We start from the raw sequence: 14586 nt of genomic DNA, 5'->3' as shown, positions 1-14586 counted from the left end.
CCTAGCTAATCAAACCTAATCATAATCATTAATACTAATTATGTGAGGATAGTTAAGCCATTATCAAAAAGGATGGATAAGGGGTGGTGTTGTTTTTTATTTAGTGACCCTATTTTGACATTATTTAGTATGCCTTCAAAAAATTCAGTATACCTCAGAATAGGTTTCAAAAATTTACATCAAACCGCCAAAATTTTGCGCTTAAATTTCTTTTTCACATGGTTGTAACTACCATTTTTCAAGTAGTACATCCAAGTGAGGAAAAGCGACAAAGTAAATGGCAAAATTCAAGCCATAAAACCAATAAAGTGCAGGAATTAAATGAGAATTAACACGAGCATTTAACATATTCAGCATCGAAATGCCTATAAACACCGGTATTATCTGAACTCTTTCTCAAAGATTTAACTGACACATGTTTAACAATGAGTAACTTTAAATGTTTTTGGATGATTGGATGTTTTCCTTCTAGCTACGCGCACAAACTGGCCATGCTAACAATGATGACCAAATTTGAAAGGAGCTATAATAGATGCATGTAAGCATAAATCATAGTATTAAACAACAACATGTTAACATGATTTGTTTCTCCCCTTGATGAATACTTCAACATGATTTGTTTCTTCCCCTTAATCAATGTTTTATTTTTTTGTTAGATATAATGTCTGAGCATAATTGTCATTCCTTTAGTGAATAAATCACTTGTTTATTCTATATATTTCGTCCTCTTTTTGTCGCGAAATGACAAAGATTCGAGAAAATAAAGGACAAACCGAAAGGATCTTAAAATGTAAAAGACTTGTAAGAAACCTATAAAAGTTAAGCACAGAGATTTCACATACCACTTTAGATAACCAATATTAAAACTACAAAGTAACTTAGTTTAATATGTTATCAAAGAAACAATTTACCGAAACAATTTTCCCTAAAATCCAACAATTTGACTACGATACTCAATTCCCTTGTTGGACCGATTGTGCATGTACAATCGCTTATTTCGATAAGACCAAAATAAAGATTAGATTTCTCTCATCAGATTCTAATTATTCAAACAATAACTTATACCTTTCCCTTTAGACAAGACAAACACTAGGTTAATTAACTAGTTTTTCTTGTCAAGGCATTCATTTAGACTTGAATAACCAAATCCCCAATTTGATAAGTCTAAATAAGATCAGAATTAACTTAATCTCTATTATCCAGAATCCATTTGGATTAAACATATGATCCCGCATTTTGTTAAGCCTTAAACAATTCATATAAACCAAAATAAATTGACTTGTACAATAATTTTTCTTAACCGGAAGAAATTGAAACAAATATATACAACATCACCGCAATTGCACCGAATTTCGTTAAGCAAAAACATTTGATACCAATCAATAAAGAAGATACCAACTCTTAAGTCAAATAAACTGACACAGTTTTTCTTAACGGGAAATAATTGAATCACAATAAACAATGCATACACAATATAATGGAACATATCGATTGTACCGTAATTTTTTTAAGCAAAAGAAAAATATATGCAATAAACACAAGCTTTTCTTAAACAGGAAAAACAATTAACTAACAAATAAAATCGTTACTTCAAATTCCGCAGTCACTTCTGCCCAGAGAGATATATCATCAAGTGAAAGTTCAAATAAGAAATCTTCCCCAGTGTGTTGTCATCCTTTCACAAGAACAAAATAACAACAACAAAGGCAACCTTTACTAGAGAAAGATTAAAACGGTTTTAACTAATGCGTGCCAATAACTAAAGTTCAAAACCTGAAACACATATGTTATGCTAACCACAAGTCATGTAAATACAAATTGATTCAACATATTTGACTTTTCACATATGAGTTTCAATCAAAACTCCTTATGATCCTTTGTTAAAGCCTACCAACATGGGCTATAATTTAATCTCGCTAAAACAAAAATTCACCAGAATCATAAGGGTATCATCATATGAGATCGAGTATAGGGTAGAAAACCGAAATCAGACATCTCATAACCGAATATCACATTGGAAAAATATAAGCATTCATACACAGGCTATGCAATCGGAAACTATCACAAGAAAAATTATAAAATCGTAATTTTATTCATAAATAATTGATTGTTTTATTCAAAAATATACCTTACACAAAAATATTGAAATAAATCAATACATGGATGTCTATTTACTGGATCAAGTATTACAACATATAATCGTTCACTGAAGTTTCTTTAGTGTTCAAAATCTTGAAGCTTGTCGACTTGTCAGCAACCACTTCTTTTTTTCAAGCTTCTCAACTTGTTCCTTCATGTCTACAAGATCATCTTTTGTTTCTTTAATCCTATCATTTAGCCAATCTTGATTTCGAACTGTTATTATAAGATTGGTTCTTAGTTCGTCAAAACCATGGATATGGTTAATCATACTATCATAAGGGTATCCACTTAATTTCTTTTGGATCTTGAAGGTTGTAAACCAACATATATGACTCATCTTGGGCAGTAAAACTACCGGATTCATAATTAGAAATGTTTTTTTGATATGATCTTCTTCTTCCTTTCTGTATTGATTCCTTGACAATCCCTAACTCTTTGAGCTTCCTCCTTATTTACCTTTATAATACTGCGAGTTATTGGAGGCATGCTCAAGAATTTAAATAAGAATTAATCATGGTTTTTCAATACAAGAAAGAGAAAGTTTCTCTTAAGAAGAGACAACTTTCGGACCGAAAATACAAAGTATTTTCCCAAAATAGGGGTAATTTGCGGTACCTCCCCTGCAAAGATCGCCAATTTGAGTTACCTCCCATACAATGATTAAATTAGCTAAACCTCCTGTCGTTACATATTGTCCAAGAACAGTTAGCTGAATCACCATCTTTATACAGGTGGCAGAAAGAAAAAATAAATTGATCAAACTGCCTAAAATATCCCCACCTTCTCCTGTTCATTAAACCAAGAAAAAAAAACCCGGCCACATAACCACCACTTTGAAACTCACGGTCGAAGAAATCCAATGGGAAGATTTTTTTTTTTTTTTTTTTTGGAAATAAGACTTATATTACTGGGCTTCCGTTAATCTGCATATTTAGTCTCTTTAGACACCAACTCGTGTTGATTAGCTCTTCCAATGACTGGATTTCTTGGATTAGCATCAGTTAGAGAACCTACAGATATATTTTTATTTAAGGTACAAATTTCATAGGCTTTAACAGTGTCAAAAGCAATTGCAGGAATTAAAAAACTAGGAAATTGGTCATTCCAAAAAATTGTAGTGGTTGTGCTTCTTCCCTTTTTTGCTAACAAGTCTCCTACCTTGTTGGCTCTCCTGTCCACATAATGAAATCCTAAAAAGGAAACTAGTTGATATGCTAATAACTTTACTTCTTCTAAAATGGCTAAGCATTGCCATTGGACTGTTGATTCTTTGCCTTGTAGATAATTGATTGTTGTCTGATTATCCTCTTCACCAGATGTTGTATTTTGTTCTTAACATCCCATTGAGTAGCTCTGAGAAGAGATACAACTTCTTCCTCTTCTGCTGAGAAGGTCCCGCAACTTCCCGTTGCTGTTGCTTGGAAAGTTCCTGTCCAATTACACAATATAAATCCAAAACCAGCATTAGTAATTTCAGACAACCATGAAGCATTGCAGTTTAGTTTATTTGTGTTTGCAGAAGGTAAAGTCCAACTAATATTTAACGTCTTTGGAAAACTGCTAGTTGTCTTTTTCTGATTCCTGTTTTCTTGGTGCCAATAAACAAAGTGCCTAGTAATATATATGGATAATTGTTCCGGTGTTCTACTTTTTTTTTCAAAAAATCTAAGGCGCACCTTTCTTTCCATATGAACCAACATTTAGTTGCTGCCAATGCCATAGATATGGATTGTAGATTTCCTGTTTTCCAGTCATTGTAGTGATCTAATAAAGATTTATTAACAATGTTAGAGGTAAGATACACTCCCCGTGTTTCCATTGAAGGTAAATTCGAAATAGCTTTTTCATATGCACATTAAAAAAACAAATGATAAGTAGATTCCCCCACTGATTGACAAAAAACACAAGTGATGTCTTCATCTATAGCTGATTTGATCTTTGATTTGGTTGGTAATGCATCTTGCAAGCATTTCCAGATAAATTTTTTTATTCTCTGAGACGTATCCATACTCCATACGCCTTTCCAGAACTTCTTAGATCATGAGAAACCAGAACGGAAGGTTTGAGAAACTTGGCATACAAAGACTTGACATAAAATCCCCATTTTTGGTCAATGTCCATCCTAGTTTGTCTTGCTTCAGGTGACCAGTTCTTGTAGTAAATAGGTTGATATTTAGAATTTCCTGCACTACTGAGTTATCAATGATAGAATGGAGTAACATAATGTTCAACTCCCTTTGGATAGAATTTTTCCAGAGTCTCAGCTCTGGCTGAAAGCAATCTGTCTTCCCAGATGTTAATGGAAGAACCATCTCCTACCTCCCATATACTGTATTTATTGATGTGTGCTATACATTGTAGGATACAGTTCCAAATCCAATAAGCATTTGATTTCTTCTTCGATAGTAAACCAGTTTTTTTTGAAATAATTTTCTTTTAAGATTTGTGCCCATAAATCATTTGGATGACTAACTAATCTCCGATGGGAAGAAATCAGATTGGAAAAAAAAAATCAATCTTACTGCCTGATAATTGTGACCGCCATTAATCAGTTGAAGCCAGATCCATCAACTTCCCCATATCACCAGAAATCAATGGCAACACCTTAAATTACAGATCCATGCTCTTCTTTTTGCTCATAACCATCTCAATTTCCCAGCAACATCTCTTATTACTTATGTTTCTTGTTCAAATCCCTTGAGTCATCAATCCATTACTTCAACAGATCCCCAATTTAGGCCTTGTATTGTTGAAAACTCAAATCCATCTTTGTTCGAAGCTATGGCCATGGAAGCACATACCTATCTGCTCTTGATACCAGAAGATTTAATCTATCACCACCGACACCTTTGTATGGTAAATAATCGAATTCCATGAAAAATTGCTTGGCTTTCATCTCAGTTAACACTATCTTTAGATTATATCAAAAACCCCAATTCGTTTCATTTTTTTTTCTCTCTGTACAACCACCGTCAACCACCATTGCTTCTCAAAGTTCTGTGTGTTTCTCAATTGAGAAATTTCGAACGAACCAAAATAGCAGTGAGCCTAGAACCCTAATTTGTTTCTGTTAATTGTCTAAATAACTTCAATGAAAACCCAATGTCAGTCGACAAACGATCCCAATTTCAACCCAATATGTTTTTCCTTCTTAGCTCTCTAATCTGCAATCTCATTCTTCATCTCCGAACGCATCTGACCTTCGAACTCTCAAGTGTTCTTCACCCTCTCTCAATTGAAAACAACTAAGAATCCCCTTTTTCACCAGCAACAACTGAATGAGAAAGAAAAAGAGGAAGAACTTGATTTGCTTCTCGATCTAAATCATAGGGTTATAAATTAGGCAGTTTAAGGAACGGTTTAGAGATTTTTTTTTTTTTTTTTTTTTATGGTTTTAATTTATCGGGGAAGATGAGGATAATTTGGGTATTTCACCGAAAAAATTTACTTTTTTTCCACGTGTATGTTACTGTCATGTCAGCTAACCGGAGAACCAACAAAATATATGACAAAATGAGGTTTTGCTAATTTAATCTCCATAGGGGAGGTAAGTCAAATTAACGATCTTTCCAGGGGAGATAACGAAAATTATCCCCCAAAATATATATAGATTATATTTTGTTTACTGTGTCCGAAACTCTCATGCTGGAAGATTTATGAAAATTCGAAAACTTCAAATAAATGTTAATTTGGAATATCATGATAAACATGAACAATTTTTTAGATGGATTCACAGATTATCCAAAAATTGGCACAAATTTTTCAGATACAGACACAAAAACATGATCTCTAGTTTTATGTGCTTCCTCAACCGAAATTTATGAACACGATTTGGATGAGGGTCCACGAACTCCATACAACCAGGTTATATCGGAGTAAGCCTTATCATGCTTACAACAATTATCGGAAACATAGTTCATGTTTCTTTCTGGAGATTTCTGCCCAAAGTATTTTCTCCCAAGAAGAAATTGTACTAATGTGAAAATTTTAAGAAATATATAAGTCACTCTTAATTATATCAATGAGATTTTCATACGATTTTCTCATTCTAAGGAAACTCTAATTATGCACATCAGCTTGATCACCGGAAATGATTATTGGAACATATTCCCTGATTGTTTCATTTGGCAGAAATTATTTCCTTCCCTTTTTCTAGAAACGTTCAGCAAGGGAACTATCTTCATGCAAACAGATATTGTTTGACATGAACGAGATGGATCTTTTTTCCAGAAGTGATCATCAACTCTTTTATCTGATTCCTTTGAGTTGATTTTATTGGGTTGGAGTGTGTCATATATTTCTATTGAGGAATGAATTTTCAGTTTCTTAAGACAACAAGATTCTTTTAATACTTTTACCATAGTATTTTGAAAAAGTATAAATTTTCTTTCAAGTGACTGAAGGATGTATTCCTTAGATCTGTCTCACGTAATCAGTGCAAAGTTTCCTTTGGACAAGATTTCGTTTGATCACCAGTAGTTGTAGAACATGGTTTTTCATTCTCTTATAACTTGATGTAGTTAGGAAGACTACAATCGTCATGATCTGTTTCATACGTGATCAAACAAGTCTTGTTATCACTATCTTTAAAAGTCGAGCATGGACTTTTGGTTTCATCGTCAGAAGAATTATAACAGAATCATTTGTCAGAGTCATCAGATGAATCTCTTGTTCTTGAGTAAGAATACCAAGAGCTTCTACTATGACAGTGAGATCCATATTTTCTTTGGCTGTAATATTTAGTTGAATGTCTTTTCTATGATCTATTGCTTTGAGTTGTGATATCCATACACCCTAAGATCTTTGAAGCATTGCTGATGACCCTAGATCTCTTTCATCTTAAGGACATCGAAAAAATGCTGTTAGTGTGAGGATTAATGTTTAACACGATTCCGTCTTTGGCAATAAAATCATCAAAACATTAGTTCATTGTCGAATTTTAAGGTCATACAATATGTATCGATGGTATTGACATCATAGTCATCATGACACAATAGAAGTTCACCAGTCCTTGTAATTGCCATGGGCTGAAAAAGATACATATCTCTCCAGTATATCTCTTCCCACTCCTGAACTCCTTGATCCATTGCCACAGATTCGTGAAGTTGTAGTTTTCTTTTATATTACAAGCATTAGTGGCATTAGTATTTTTTCTCTTATACGATAAAATATCATTGTAGTAAGATTTATCACCGATATTAAACACCAAATACAAATTAGTAATGATACGTTTTGATCTCTGTACCTTGGTAGCTATTACTATAAAGGCGGAATTCAGAATAATAATAGACGCGAAACTTTAGAAAACAGAGACACAAGATAGTACTTCGAAGAAAATATATTCTCTAGATTATGAACAAGAAAACAGATTACAAGTTCTCTCTACACTCACAATCTTCTATAAATAGTGGATTAACCTTAAACAATTTTCCAAGCTTGCATAAATTTTGTTCCAAGACTTCTTTAGGTTTTCTATATCTAGTATATCCTTAGATATCAGCCAAAGACATCTATTTATAGCCTTCATCGTACTCAGCCGACCAAAGACTTCTATTAGGAATCTATTTCCTAAATTAAGAGTATTTCCTAAAACAAAACTGTTCCCAAACTAGAAATTCTTCCTAAACAATGATTCCTTCCTAAAATAGGGTTCTTCCCTCAACTTAGCTTGAGGTTAACTAAGTTCCCTAAAATAGTACGGATACACCTGTATCATGGGTCCCCCTTTTAAGAACTTGAACTCCTGTGAGAATTAAAAATGAAGGTTAGGTAACTCGAGAGTCCCTTTTTCCCTGTTAAACCACTTGGCCTTACTAGGAACTTGACCTTTATATCCGATTAGAAAAGCTTCCTTCTCTCCTTGGCGTGTTTTAGTCACTCTTCGCTCCAGTATGCAGTCTTCCTTGAGTGGTTCCTCTCTATCAAACCACAAGTCTTCTTCAACTCGTGGTAAGATCATAGTGTCGTCACCGTCATCATTAAGTAATGGTGGTTCAAACAACTTCAAGTATTCGGCATTTATAACCGAGTACATTCCTAGATAAGGTGGCAGATCCAGACGAAAGGCATTGTCACCATTCTGATCGAGAATACGAAATGGTCCATACCTCAATGGCTTCAACTTCTTACCTTCCCTCTTCAGTCGTTCCTTACCTAATTTTAACCATACCAAGTCACCTACACCAAAATTACAAGGCACAAGATGCTTGTCATTATTTGATTTGTATTTGGCTTGCGACTTATTTAATTGTGCTTCAACAGCCGCATGAATTTGAGATATCTTCTCCAAGAACTTCTGTGCCTTTCGTCGTTCACTTCCTTCCTTACCCCCCATTGAGGTGTTACTAGAAAATACTAGATCGAAATGGATGGGTGGTAAGTAACCATAGCACGTCTCGTAAATAGACTTTCCCGAAGAACTGTGAACTGCTCTATCGAAAGAAAACTGTAGATATGGTAGACTCTCATCCCAAGTTTTAGGATGCTTAAAATTATATCCCCTTAACATATGAACCATAGTCCTGTTGGCCACCTCTGTTTGTCCGTCTGTTTGTGGAAGAAAAGCTGTACTCTTCTTCAACCTAGTGTCCATCATCTTCCATAAAGAATCCCAAAAGTGACTAAGGAATCGACTATCCCTATCATAAATAATCGAAGTAGGTAACCCGAAATGCTTCCACACATGCTCAAAGAAGAGCTTTGCTGCAGCGTCTCCTGCTATCGTCTTTGTACATGGAATTAAAGCGATCATCTTGCTGAATCGGTCGACCACAAAGAAAAAATAATCATAACCACACTTGGTTTTTGGTAACCCACCAAGAAAATCCATATAAATACTCTCCCAAGGCCTCGATGGTACTGGTAAAGGTAAATATAACCCGCGTTTCCTGTTTGAAGGCTTAGAAGTGCTACACAACTTACACCCTCGAACTAACTTAGCCATATCATCTTGCATCTTCGGACAAAATACATAACGCCGAAGGTTAAGTAGAGTTTTATTCATCTCGAAGTGTCCAGCAACTCGGGAAGTGTGAGCCTCTCTCAACCATTGTAAACGATCTCCATCTTCTTGAATACAAAGTAAATGACCCTTGTATAACAATCCATCTCGGAGTTCATAATTGCCTTTCAAACCACTCTTTACACCTTCTAACACCTTCTTGAAGTCTTTGCTGTATGTGTATGACTCTGCATACTCTTGAGGAACAATGGGATAAATTCTCATAACCACCATTAATGCTCGAACTTGAGGTCGAGATAACATATCATCCAACTTGTTGGTGACTCCCTTCTTGTAACTAATGAGAATGTTGAAACTCATCAAGTAAGACATTCACTTTATGTGTCGGGCTTTTGTCGTTTCGTCTATGCATGTAGATACTCCAATGGTTTGTGATCTGAATGTACCACCACTTCTTTACCTAAGAGATACACTCGCCAATGCTTGATGCATTGATATAGAGCATAATATTCTTTGTCATAAGGTGCGTAGTTCTTAATAGCACCTGAGAACAATTCTGGATAGTACTCCACTGGTTTACCATCCTGTAACAACACTCCTCCCAATAAATAATTAGAAGCGTCGGTCTCAACTTCAAAAGTACGCTGTAAGTTAGGAAATGCCAACACCGGTGCTTCTGAAATCTTCCTTTTTAGTAACTGAAAAGCATCTTCATGAGTTTGCTGCCATTCAAACTTTTCCTTAGCTCCCGTCAAACCAAGTAATGGTCCTGAAATAGTCGAGAAATGCTGGATAAACTTACGCAAGTATGCACAAGCCCCTAAGAAACTTATGATTTCAGTTACGGTACTAGGTCTAGGCCACTTAGTGATCACTTCAACCTTCCTTGGATCAATCTTCCGTTGTCCACCACCAACAATGAATCCGAGATACACCAACTCCTCCTTCCCAAACTCACACTTCTTTACGTTCAACTTCAACTGGCCTTCATGTAGCACTTTAAACACCTTCTAAATGTGAACGAGATGCTCTTCCCAAGTTCTGTTGTATATTAGAATATCATCCAAGTAAACAATCACAAAATCTTCTATAAAAGGGCGTAAAAAATCATTCATCAAACGCATAAACGTCGCTGAAGCGTTACACAAACCAAAAGAAATCACCAACCATTAAAAAAAGCCTTGTTTGGTTTTGAAAGCAGTCTTCCACGTATCATCTTCTCGAACTCTCAGTTGGTGGTATCCGAATTTGAAATCCAACTTTGTAAAGACACGAGATTTTTACAACTAATCCATCATGTCGTCTATCCTAGGTAAAGGGTAATGATTCTTGATTATGATCTTGTTCAATGCTCTAGAATCAATACACATACGCCAGCCTCCATCTTTCTATGGCACCAACAACAATGCTGATCCACAAGGTGAAGCACTTGGAATTATCATTCCTAATTCTAGAATCTCCTGGACTTGTTTCTTGATCTCAGCAGATTCCTCTACGGATGTGCGATAAAGACCTTCATTAGGAAGAGAACTCTCCCCGGTCAACATGATCTCATGCTCCACACTCTTCTTTGGCGGTAACCTTGTGACATCATAAATCCTTGTATTTCAACTTCAACCTTTCTAGGTCATCTTCTTGTTGAGCAGTCAAGGCTGCTAAACATACTCTACTTGGCTCCTCTTCAAGAGAACGGATCACAAGGAGAATGAACTTTGTGCTAGAATTCACCAAACGCTTATCCTGAGTGGCTGTGATTAAACTTGCTCCCTCAAGAGGAGAATTTATAGCCCGAATCACAAAATTTTCCCCATCTTTGGTAAATGTATACTTTTGTTCCCTCATGTGTAGAGTTGCATCTCTATCCCATAGGTAAGGACTACCTAGTATTACCTGGCAGACATCCAAAGGAACTACATCGCATGTAACTTCATCAATATATGACTCATCTAGAGCAAATTTGAACGTGCACTGCTGTGAAACTTGTAAGCCTCATTCCTTTTGAAGCCATCCTAAAGGGTATGGTTTTGGATGTTTGTTAGTCTTTAATCCTAACTTCTGCACCAAAGAATTTGAAAGTAAATTCTTCTGACTTCCCGGGTCAATAACACCATCAACGAGTGTTGTTTGTGAAGAGTCGCTCCGTAAGATCATCTTTTGAAGGTCTTTCTTTTGCCCCTGTCATAAGAAAAAGCATTGAATTGGGTTCTGTTAGTCCGTGGACTTCTTTTGGAGTTTGAGCGACTACTGCTTCCTTCTTGGCTTCTTTCCTCTACAACCCTTTAGGCTTTAGATGAGGGTTATTAACCAAACACTTGTCGACTACGTGACCTGTTTGCTTGCAATGGGTGCAAGTCAAACTTTCCTTATCTCTAGACTTCCCTTCTTCTTTGATCCTTTCACCTCCTTTCACAGTGGTACCTCCAGATTTCACCTTAGTATTTTCCTTTGAATCAAATTTCTTAAGCCTTTCTTCAATGGCGTTAGCTTTTATACTTGCTTCGGAGATAGTGTCCACCGAAAACATCTTCAAGTCCTTCCGTATATACTCATGGAACCCGAAAATATATTTCATATAGATAACATGATCTTCCAAGTCTAAATCCAAAACCATAGCTTGATTCTGAAATTCTGAAGTATATTGTTGTACGGTTTGGTTGTATGATTGCTTAAAGTTGTACCACTTGAACCATCTCTCCTCAAGGTAGCCAACCGGATAAAATTGTTTCCTTACAAATGCCTTGAATCTTTTCCACGACAATCCTCCCTTACCTAGGTTCTGCCTTTGATAAGCTTTCCACCAGGTTAGAGCATGCTTTTGTAGCTTCAATGCCACGAAAGCGATCTTTTTCTTTGAACCTATTCAAAGAAATAAAAATACGTCTCTAGACGTTCAATCTAGTTATCCAATTTTTCTACATCGACACTCCCATCATAAAGTGGAATATTAACACGAAAATCAGTTTTCAGATTCTTACCATGAGGTTTAGTTGATGTAGAACTTTTAAGAATCTCACTTTCATCCTCATCTTCATCCTCATCTTCTTCCTCTTTCTTCTGAATCATCTTTTTCCAAAGCTTCAGGTGTAGGTGTAATGTTTTTCTTCGTCTTCGGCTTGGGTGTATGAGAATGAATACATTCACTCAGTTCCTGAAGGGTAACTTGAATTGACTTCATGTCTGTTTGCAGCGTAGCCACCTTTTCTTCCATAGTTTGTGGTTCGCGTTCCTTAAGATCATCATCTGAATTTTTCATCCTTGATCTCCTTGTTTTCTTAACGTTTTATAGCTTCTCGAGTACCTCACCAAGCTTTATGTAGAGATATCTAGTTAAAAACCATAAACCACAGGGATCTACCCTAAAAACTAACCTTGCTCGTGATGCCAACTTGATACGTTTTGATCTCTGTACCTTAGTAGCTATTACTATAAAGGCGGAAATCAGAATAATAACAGACGAGAAACTTTAGAAAACAAAGACGCAAGATAGTACTTCGAAGAAAATATCTTCTCTAGATTATGAACATGAAAACAAATTATAAGTTCTCTCTTTGTTACGCTCACAATCTTCTCTAAACAGTGGATTAACCTTAAATCATTTGCTAAGCTTGCACAAGTTTTGTTCCAAGCCTTCTCTAGGTTTTCTGTATCTAGTATATCCTTAGCTATCAGCCAAAGACATCAATTTATAGCCTTCATCGTACTCAGCCGACCAAGGACTTCTATTAGGAATCTATTTCCTAAACTAAGAGTATTTCCTAAAACAAAACTCTTCCCAAACTAGGAATTCTTCCTAAACAAGGATTCCTGCCTAGAATAGGATTCTTCCCTCAACTTAGCTTGAGGTTAACTAAGTTCCCTAAAAGAGTACGGATACACCTGTATCAAGTAATCCCTCCCAACAACTTGGGGAGAAATGTGACATTGGGATAAAATACAACTTCTCATCATCCAAATCGAAGGATGTGATTGTATAATCTTTTAGGTAAAGGATAGAGGCTCCGTTAAGCTATTTTTATTTATTTTTACGGAAGTTTAAGACTGAGTTTGATATTGTTGTTCCTTTTTCTAGTCCCAGTACTGTTAGAAATCGTTGAAGCATATATAAAGAGGCCTAGTATTGTATCATCAAACGTTGTTATTTGATTTATTAAAGTTGCTTTCTTATTTATTGATCTATTGCTTTCATTATTTGTTAAATATTTAATACAACTTACGTTTCCGCTACGTTAGATTTCAATACACTTTCTTTATATATACTCATTATCATGAGAAACCCTAAAAACCTAAAAAGATTTCAGTCTAGAAGTCAAATTCAGAAGTATATAACAAAGATTGTGCCGGTTGGAACCTTTCTCCCAGAGGATATTATGATCGTCATCTTTACTTGTCTTCTTCTAGATTCAATCTACAAGTTCACATATGTTTCAAAGGTATGGTCATCTATTCTCTCAGACACTAAATTCATAGCTAAATGGTTTCATTATAACAACACAAACAAGTCTCTTCTATGGATGATATATCATACAAGTTATTGCATGCGATGGTTGAAAAATTATGCATGTCCTAGTTCATTTTTCCAGTTCATGCCTAAACATGCTGCAACTTATGCATTACAAGAATGCAGACAAGGAATGGATGTAGCATACTTCGAAAAACGGTTAATGACTACCATTATCGAGCTAAATCCTTGCACCTTTGGCATCCCAATAATAAAGTCCATGAACAAGAATTTCAGTGGCTTGTCTGGGATCGAAAAAGGTTATAGTAATAATCCTGCTACACTTATCCTTTCGGTTTTATCCAACTGACACATTAAGTATGTCTTCATATACAATTCAACATTTTCTTCCATCTTATGTCAGTAATAGGAAAGAGCTATCAAAGTATGCCTCTGTTCCATGATTGGACGACCAACCCAATGAAATCATGTGTCTTTCGCAAGAGGTCCCTTCTCAATCCACCTGAATTGGGTACATATATTCTTCTTCCTTTGGCATAGATGACTCCATCATCTATCCAATATCGACGAACGATCGCATCACATATCTACTTATTCAGGCGCACACATGCCTGATCAGTTTTCCTCTCTTCTTTGATTCGAGACAACAAATCTTTATCAATCGTGGTCAGTGCTGTAACATATTCTTCCACCCACTTTCTGCGCAATGCATCTGGCACAGAATTAAGCCTTCAAGGATTATGTTCGAACTTTTAATCGAACGCGATCAAAAAGTCATGCCACCTTGTTTGTTTTGGAGAAATTTTCTTCTGATTGGAAAAGAACGTAATGGACACATTATCTTCCTTATAATAAAATAAGTTCCCAACAAAATAATGCTGCCATGTTCTTAAGAAATGTATCACCGCCAACATCTCTTTCTCATGCACATTGTATCTCCCTTCTGAGCGATGATTGACCTAAGGGTCTTTTCGTGTTCCTCTTTCAGGCTGAAATGCTTAGAAACCTCAACCATAGCATTTTC

The sequence above is a fragment of the Papaver somniferum genome, unplaced genomic scaffold (genome assembly GCF_003573695.1).
Source record: "Papaver somniferum cultivar HN1 unplaced genomic scaffold, ASM357369v1 unplaced-scaffold_6, whole genome shotgun sequence".
Lineage (NCBI taxonomy): Eukaryota > Viridiplantae > Streptophyta > Magnoliopsida > Ranunculales > Papaveraceae > Papaver > Papaver somniferum.
This window is presented reverse-complemented; position numbering follows the sequence as displayed.